Source organism: Saimiri boliviensis, chromosome 13 (genome assembly GCF_048565385.1).
Source record: "Saimiri boliviensis isolate mSaiBol1 chromosome 13, mSaiBol1.pri, whole genome shotgun sequence".
Taxonomy (NCBI): domain Eukaryota; kingdom Metazoa; phylum Chordata; class Mammalia; order Primates; family Cebidae; genus Saimiri; species Saimiri boliviensis.
The window spans coordinates 54,665,689-54,675,818 of record NC_133461.1 but is presented as its reverse complement, the minus strand read 5'-3'; positions in this window follow the sequence as shown (position 1 = coordinate 54,675,818).

Genomic DNA, 10,130 nt, shown 5'->3' with positions numbered 1-10,130 from the left:
GATAACTGCTGTAGAAGAAAAAGGTAAACATAATGGAATAAAAGATGATCTTGTTGTATTTAGGGCTTGTATTTTAGCCATAAAGGGAAATGGCAATAAAAAGTGGATGTCAGAGATTTGACTAAATTGAACTGATTTCATAAAAGGCTTAAGAATCAGCCTGACTGGGAAAAAAGAGGTAAAACACCTGCGTTACTTGTCCACACATGAACAATGCATTTATTTTCAAACAAAGAGCAGATAATGCTCAAGCTTTGGAAGGGGAGATCTATTTTTCAGAGAAAGTATGGACACCTGAAAGAAACACAAGGGGCATTGTGTTTAGGAATGAAACATGTGATCTAAGGAAATGCCAGTTTATCCAAGTTTTGGCTGGGTTACTGCTTTGTTAAGAGAAGGGACATATTTTTGAAACAACTGTGATTAACTGAAGTTTAATGTGCCTTTTTGTAATTGCCTATAATTTAAAAAGATTATATTGTAGCTTGTAAGCTGGTTTAAGAACAAAACATCTTTTTAAAAAACAAAACATCACATGTGTTTTATTGTTTAGAATTTACCTCCAAATACAGAGGAACTCTACATTTTGCTATTTACTAAAACAATTTTGTTTATTCAGTTTGGCTTCTCTTTTGACTTTTGGTTTCTGAACATGGTCATATCACCACCAGTTATTCAAAATTTCTTAAAGTTTCTGTAATTATGCTAGTAACTAAAAATCACGCTGCATAACTGGGATTTCAAATAAGATAAATTATTACAATTCATAGGATCTTGTTGCTCCATGTTCTCTTTAATTTGAAGGATAGTGCCTGAGTAAATTTTTCTTATACATTCTAGAACTCATAGACTTTAGCACTCTCTCAGTCACCAATGAGCTAAAAGAATAAATGCAGATAGTTAGAATTGCTTTTTGAGTCCCATGCCATTTCTGAGCAAGGGGACATTCTCCTAGCTGTAGTCTTTAGCTATGTGTCTCATACAAGTTTGATACTTAGCTTCTCCACTCTTCTTTACTCCATCTGTAAAACAAATGTGAAACTAACTATCCCAAAGAATTATTCTTAGTATTACTTTTTTAGTTCATGTTTATAAAAATGTATCAGTATATTTACCAGTCTCTTTGATAAACATCGTTACTTACATCCCACTCTTCCATATTGTTTTCCTATGACTGAAGTATATCATTAGTGTTCTCTTGGGAAGAATCTGTGAGTTTTGCCCTTAAATGATATTTTCGTTGGTTATTGACTTTTAATCAACAGTTCATTTACCTCAACTCTTACATGATACTTCTTTGCTGTATTCTGCTAATGCTGATGAGAAATCTGTCAGCAGACTATAATTAATGTATAAGCAATCCATTTTTTTCTCTAAGAATAAAGTGAGATAATTAGAATTAACATAATTTTAACATTCCTGTCTTATTTGTCTGGAGGACAAATATACTGATTAACTTTAGACTTGTTAATAAAATCATTAATTTTAAGAAAGCCACTGACAGAATATATAACTACCAAATCAGTAGAAGGGGAGAGAAGTGGTAAAGAGAGAAAAAAAAAGAGTAAATGGAAGCACAAAAGATGATAAAAAAAAAAAAAAATTCTAAATATGTCAGTAATCACTAAGTGAGGTAAATTCTCCAGATACACACTGGAGACTCTAAAATTGTTACTTTCTTAAATCCAGCTGTTAATCTGTTGTTAAGAAGACATTTAAACCTGAGAGTACAGAAAACATACATTATAGAAAAAAATACACTAACAAAATTGAAAGCTGGTAGAGCAACACTGATTGTCATAAGCAGAATTTGAAGATGACTCTATCATTTCCATTTCCTAGGATACATATACCTTTGTCCAGTTATTCAGTCAAACACAAATCTAGCTACTCCTGGAAAGGAATTTTGTAGATATACTAAATCAGTTGATAAGGAGGCTATTCAGGTGGGCCAGAAGCAGCCAGAGAGTAAAAGCATGAGGGAGATCTAATGCATAAAATGTTCCCCATTCTAGCTTCAATGGAGAGAGCTATGTGGCAAGAAATGCAGGTGGCCTCTGGGAGCTGAGAGTGGCCACTAATTGACAGGCAGCAAGGAAATAGGGATCTTAGTCATACAACCACAGGGAACTGAATTCTGTCACAGCCACATGAACTTGGAAGAGGACCCAGAGTTCTAGATGACAACACAGATCAGCCAATACCTTAATTTTTGTCTTTTAAGACCCCGAGTCAAGGAACAAGTAAGAAAATGTGGCCTATAGTCAAAAAAGCAAAGTATTTAAAATAGCACATCTAAATCAAATGGTCAATATATACATGAAAAGTTACTCCACATCATTAGCCATCAGGGAAACGCAAATCAAAACCACAATGAGATACTTCTTCATGCTCACTAGGATGGCTAAAGTAAAAATGTCAGATAATAACAACTGGAGAAATTGGAATTCATATACACTACTGGTGTAAATGTAAAATGGTGTAGCCACTTTGGAAAACATCTAGCAGTTACTCAATCAGTTAAACCTAATAGAGTTACCATATAACCTAATAATTTCACTCCTAGGTATCTATCTTGGAGAAATAAAAATACATGTCCACACAAAAACTTGAATGCAAATGTTTATAGCAGCATTATTTATTATAGTTAAGGATGGAAACAACCCAATGTCCATCAACAGACAAATGAATAAAGAAATGTGGCATATCTATCTAATTAAATATTATTTGACAATATAAAAGAATGAAGTTCAGATGCATACTACATCAATGAAACTTGAAAACATTTTGCTAAATGAAAAAAAGTCAGACACAAAAGATTACATATTATATGATTCAATTTGTATGAAGTATCCAGAATAGGTAAATCTACAGAGATGGAAAGTAGATTAGTGTTGCTTAGGGATTGGGGAAAAGGACTAGGGGTAACAACTAAAGCTTCCTTTCTGAGGTATGGAAATGTTCTAAAAATGAATGTCGTAGTGCTTATACATTTCTGTAAATATACTAAAAGTCATTGAATTGTACATGGTAAATAAGTCAATTCTATTATATTTTATATATTTCCTGTAAGGCTATTATTTTTAAAAAATGAATTACATGGACGCCCTAAACTGAAAACTATACAATAACTGAAATGAAAAATGCAGTAAATGAGTGTAATAGCATATTGGAGATGGCAACTGAAAGAATCAGTGAATGTGAAGACAGATCAATAGAAATTACACACCCTGAAGACTAGAGATATAAAATATAATGACACAAAGTGACTGAAAGCAAAAGATTGGAAATAAACACATCACGAAAATGGGAAGTGGTATGACTATATTAATATCAAACAAAGTAGGACTCAAGATAAAGAACATTACAAAGAATAAACCAGGAAATTTCATAATGATAAAAAGAACAATGCATCAGGAAGACCTAACAATCTAAATATCTATGTAGACTGGGCATGGTAGCTCATGCCTGTGATACCAGCACTTTGGTAGGCTAAGATGAGAGAATTACTTGAGCCAACGTGTTCAAGAGCAGCCTGGGCAACACAGTGAGACCACATCTCTACAAAAATTTAATAATTAGCCAGGCATGGTGGCAAATACCTGTAGTCATAGCTACTCAGGAGGATCACTAACGCCCAGGAATTTGAGGTTACAGTGAGCTATGATAATGTTACTGCACTCCAGCTTGGGCAACAGAGTGATGTCTTGTTTCCTTTCTTTTTATTTTATTTTATTTTATTTTATTTTTTAACACATATCCTCATGAAGATGCCTTGTCTCAAAAAATAAAATAAATATGTATGTACTTAAGAAGAACTTCAAAATTCATTAGGCAAATATTAATAGAAATAAAGGAAGAAATATTAATATGCAAATATACAAATAATGTTAGAGATTGTAATAGCTCTCTCTCATTAACGGATAATTAGGCAAAAAAAAAGTCAACAAGGAAATAAATGATTAATAGTCTTTACCTGATTTATATTTATAAAACAGCCAACAACTGCAGAATGTGCCTTCTACTCAAACGTACATAGTAAATTCACTAAGGTAGAATACTCATATATATAAAAGCTATACATGTATGCTAGACATGTATATAAGCTATACATTATCAATAAAGTTAAAAAGTTTAAGATGTTATACAATGAAATTAAATTAGAAATTAATCATAATAAGATATCTAGAAAATCTATAAATACCTGGAAATTAAATAACACAATTCTACTTAATACTGGGGTCCAAGAAAAAACTCACAAGAGAAATTATAATATATTCTTGGTGTGCCCTGCCCATGCCCCTGTGCTGCTTTTTCCAGGAGCAGAGAAGGAGTGGAGACAAAAGCTGATGACGGTCTAATCTAAATTTAATCTCTTATTTTTTCTTAACTTTTTATGTGGAAATAATTATAGATTCACACAAAGTTGCAAAGATAGTGCAGGAAGGTTTCATGTACTGCTAGCTTTCCCAATAGATACTTCCCAGTACTTATAGTTACTTAAAACCAGGAATTTGACATTGTCATTTTTCTGTGCCATTTTATCACACACTACCACCGAAATTAAGATACAAAACTATCACCACAAAGATCTCCCTCATGCTACCCCTTTACAATCACACTACCTCCCATCTCAAACCTCTGACAAACACTAATTTGTTTTCCCCCTCTATAATATTGTAATTTCCAGAACATTATATAAACAAAATTATATAATACGTGACCTTTTGAGATTGTTTTTCACTTAGCATAATGAAAGCCACCTTAATAATTGTGTGTATCAACAGTCCATTCCTTTTTATTAAGTAGTATTCCCTGTAGTATTCACTGCTCACATAATTATTGACTTACTGTAGAACACTTTAATGTTTCTGGTTCGGAGCTATTAGAAATCAGGCTACCATGAACAGCTGTGTAAAGATTTTTGCACGAACACAAGTTTTCAACTCCTTTGACCAAATAACAAGGAGTACAATTGCTGGATTATATATTATCTTTAGTTTAGTTTTGTTTTGTTTTTCCAAAACGGAGTTTTTCTCTGTCACCCAGGCTCAAGGAATTATCCTGCCTCCTAAGTAGCTGGGATTACAGGTTTGCACCACCACACATGGGTAATTTTTGTATTTTTAGTAGAGATGGGGTTTCACCATTTGGCCAGGCTGGTCTCAAACTCCAAAGTGTGTTTAGTAGTTTAAGAAACTGCCAAACCATTTTCCACAGTAGCGGTACCATTTTATGTTCCCATCAGCAATGTCTGAGAGATCCAATTTCCATGCATTCTCACCAGTATTTGGTGGTATCGTAATTTTTAAATTTTAGCTGTTACAATGACTATCGTAAGAATACCTCATTGTATTTTTCATTTGCACTTTGCTAATGGCTAGTGATCCTATCATGTACTTATCTGCATCTGTATAGCCTATTAAGTGAAGGAAAGAGTGCCAAGGTCACTGTATAAAAAAGCATTCAAGAAGTAGGGGGAAGCATTTAAGATGGATGATATTGTTTCTGGCATTTATAGAAAATACAGTGTGAAGTCTGGTATAAGTTACTTAGAAAAAGCAGATCTTAAGCATGGCAGGATTTAGATGAGGAGGAAGCAAGAAAAGACATTTTTAGTGTATACTGTTGCACTCTGTCATTGAGAATTTAAAAGAATGCAGCATTTTTATTTAGTCAAAAAATACATAATCAGAATAAAAGATATGGAGAATAGGCTACTCCAATTTCAAACAGTAAAACTTCCTCAAAAGATTCTGTATTCATAGCTTTATCCCAAAACTTCCTCAAAAGATCCTGTATTCATGTATTTATCCCAAAACTTGCCCTGCTAGTAGTTGCCCACATCTCTTTAACCTCCACTTTATCCTCTTCTCTGCAGCTCTATGCATCAATCTGTCTCTTTTCTTTATTATAAGAAACAAAGTAGTACATTGTTAACTTCTCCCAACCTCTTCCATTATCAGTTCAGAAAAATACAAAAGGATTATATTGTGACTGTTTATCCTATGAATGCTAGGAAAAGATATATGTTCCACATGATATTCAAAGAAACCAGAGGGAAGAGCAGATGTTTTCAAATAGGAAGAGTAAATAAGATCTCTTAGATTTTCACTGAGTTTCAGTATATGGTAATGTATTTCCACCTATGTGTGCCCAATTAAGTGCACTTATGGATTACTAAATTAACTCTCACACAATGGCAAAGAAAAGGCAAATTGAAGGTAATACTAACAATGCACACACAATACAAAAGAAGAAAACAGCAGAATCTCTATCAGCTCCATCTTTATTTAAAAACAGTAACAATATAATCAAGTCTGGAAAGAAGCTAGCCAAAGTGATTTAAAATTATTTTTAAACTCTTTGAAAAAATTGTAATTATCAGTAACAGTGAACTTTATTAGTCATTGAACTAAGATGTTAATAATAGTGTGTGTATAATATATACATAAATAAGTAAATAAATAAAGATCAACAGTCAAAAAGGTTTACAGCCCACTTAGAACACTGAAAGTGCTGTTCTCTCCACCTCTCTCAGTCTACGCTACTCCTTGGTTAGACTGCCCTTAGAAAAGTCAGGCTCCTCACTTGAGCTCCTTCCCAGATCTCCCAGATCTCCTGAGTTCCTGGTTTCTCTGATCCCTCTTTTCCAAGGTACAGGTGCCTGGAGGAATACTTGGCCTTGGGTACCAACTGAATGACTTGATCCTGTTTCTTTTTTCTTTTTCTTTTTCTTTTTTTTTTTTTTCTTTCTTTTTTTTTTTTTTTTTTTTTTTTTTTTTTTTTTTTTGCCTCAATTCTGGATACATTTCCTGAGTTTGCATCTCATGTTCTTATCCTTCCTCTCAACCGCCCATCTTGACCAAAACTCATCTTCTAGGGTGAATATGGCCCATCAATTGGATATCATGCCCACTCGGCTGTCTTCTTGGTACCTAAGAAAGAGCCCAACAGCTGTGGGGCTGGAACGGAACTAAGAGTGGGACAGAGAATGCCAATACCTACAGTTCTAATGAGTCATTTACAAAACTTTGTTTTAGGCATAAAGTTCTTAAAATCCAAATTTAAGAAAAAAGTTTATTTATAGGTAATGTTTTTTGTTTTTGAGAAGAAGTTTCACTCTGTTGCCAGATTGTAGTGTATGGACAGTGTGATCTCAGCTCACTGCAACCTCTGCCTCCCAAGTTCAAGCGATTCTCCTGCCTCAGCCTCCCAAGTAGCTGGGACTACAGGCACACACCATGCCCAGCTAATTTTTGTATTTTTAGTAGAGACAGGGTTTCACCGTGTTGGCCAGAATTATCTCCATCTCTTGACCTCATGATCCACCCACCTTGGCCTCCCAAAGTGCTGGGATTACAGGCATGAGCCACCACACCTGGCCTTATTTATAGGGATTTTTTTTTTTTCCTTGAGATACAGAGTCCCACTCTGCTGCCCAGGCTGGAGTGCAGTCGTAAGATCTTGGCTCACTGCAACCTCTGCCTCCTGGATTCAGGCGATTCTCCTGTCTCAGCCTCCCAAGTAGCTAGGACTACAGGCTTGTGCCACCACGCCTGGCTAATCTTTTGTATTTTTAGTAGAGACAAGGTTTCACCATGTTAGCCAGGATGGTCTCAAACTCCTAACCTCAGGTGATCTACCTACCTCAGCATCCCAAAGTGCTGGGATTACTGGTATGAGACACTGTGCCTGGCATTTATAGGTAATTTTAAAAAAAGAGTAACATAGGGTCAGGCACAGTGGCTCATGCCCATAATCCTAGCACTTTTGGAGGCCGAGGCAGGTGGATCACCTGAGGTCAAGAGCTCAAGACCAGCCTGGCCAACATGGTGAAACTCCATCTCTACTAAAAATTCAAAAAATTAGCTGGGCATGGTGGTGCCCACCTGTCATCCCAGCTCCTCAGGAGGCTGAGACAGAAGAATCACTTGAACCCAGGAGGTGGAAGTTGCAGTGAGCCAAGATCATGCCACTGCACTCCAGCCTGAATGACAGAGCATGAAAGACTCTGCCTCAAAAAAAAAAAAAAAAAAAAAAAAAAGAATAACATAGCATTGAATGGAAATACCAGTACCAAGTGCATTCCCAATATAATGATACATTTACAGTGATACTTTTTTAAATTGATAAACATTGTATGTATTTTTGGTGTATAACACGATGTTTTGATATATGTGCATATTGTATAATGGCTAAATGAAGCCATTTAACATCTGCATTATTTCACATACCATTTTTTGGTCATGAGAACACTTAAAATCTACACTCAGCAATTTTCAAGTATACCATCTAGTGTTATTCATTATAATCACCATGAGGTACAATAGATCTTTTGCAATATTCCTCTTGTCTAACTGAAATTTTGGGCCCTTTAGACAACATCTCCCCAATCCTCCCACCCCTCTACAGTGACACTTTTTGAGTCACATACTCTGTTGGTCTATGAGCTTCTTATAAATAGGGACCATGGCCCATGCAACTTTGTTTCCCCAGTTTTCAACCTGGCATTGAAAACTATGATTAATATCATCTTAGTTATTGCTACTACATTCAAAACCTTTACTATGTGTTAGGCTCTTGCTAAGCATATTGCGAATATTATCCCATTTAATCCTTGTAATAATCTTATTATTCCTTTTTACAGATGAAGAAACTACACTCAGAAGCCCAGTAACTTACCTAAGATGTTACAGTTAGTACATGGTTGAACTGGGATTTTAACTCAGGTCTTTCTCATTTTGAAATTCAAACTCTTAACAAGACTACCATAGTGCTGAGAAGGGGAAGCCCATTAGGGAGATACATAAAAGTGTGCCACTGCTTTCCAAGCCAGAAGTAATAGCATGTTCCTACTTAGAAAATGTGACCTCCAGCCATGTTTCTAGCTAATTATGACTTCTCTGGCATTAAAGACACTGATCATGACACTCTCAGACATAGGAAATTTCTAAAATATATCACAGAAAAAAATAAGTTTTAGTGACACACATATCCAGTGAGTGAAATATAAAATACTAACTTCTTCTGTAAATGTAGATGAGGTTACTTTTCCCTGTGAGTCTAATTATTGCTGGCATATAAAGTGAAGCTATTTGCAAATTCGTATCTCTTAATTTGGCACAAGGTAGTAACTTAAAGGGAAAAAAAAAAAACTATAGGTGGGCAAAAAAAAAAAAAATCACTGCTTACAGCAGCACACAGAACCAGAGTGATGCAATTTCCACTGCATGTCTCCTCAAGTTGGAGAATTCATTAGCACCTGTATAGTACTTAGGTAATTTCAGACAATGCAAGTTGTATTAGTTCATCTTGCTTTGTAGGTCTATGGCTTCATACTATAAGTTTAAGTATATCAATTACTTAATCTTTAAATACAGATATAAAATAACCATTTCAGGTTCTTTTCCTTTTAAGTTTTGATCAATCATAGCATTTTTTTCTGAGTAACAAATTCTTAAAAGAGTATATTCTACTATTGAAGTTGGTTTTAGCCACTGAAATTAGAAAATATACCATAGTACTCTTTTCTTTTTGATTCTAAATAAATTTTAATTTACAATTTTTGTTGTTTTTTTATAATCAAAATATATTTAATATACATCACAAGAGCTCAATCAGTGACTTAATTTTAAAAACAGAAATGGGCCAAATGTTGTAGCTCATGCCTATAATCCCAGCACTTCGGAAGGACAAGGTAGGAGGATCTTTTGATCCATGGAGTTCCAGAACAGCCTGGATAACACAGACAGACCCCATCTCTACAAAATAAAAATAAAAATTAGCCTGGCACTGTGGCTCACACCTGTGATTCCAGATGCACAGGAGGCTGAGATGGCAGGATTAAATGAGCCAGGAGGTCAAGGCTACAGTGAGCCATGATCATGCCAATGCACTATAGCCTGTTAGAGCAAGACCCTGTCTCAAAAATGAAATAAAAAATAAACAGAAACAAACCCATTCAAAAGTGGGCAAAGGATATGAACAAACACTTTTCAAAAGAAGACATTTATGAGGCCAACAAACATATGAAAAAAAATGCTTATCATGACTGGTCATTAGAGAAATGCAAATCAACATCACATTGAGATACCATCTCACACCAGTTAGAATGGCGATCATTAAAA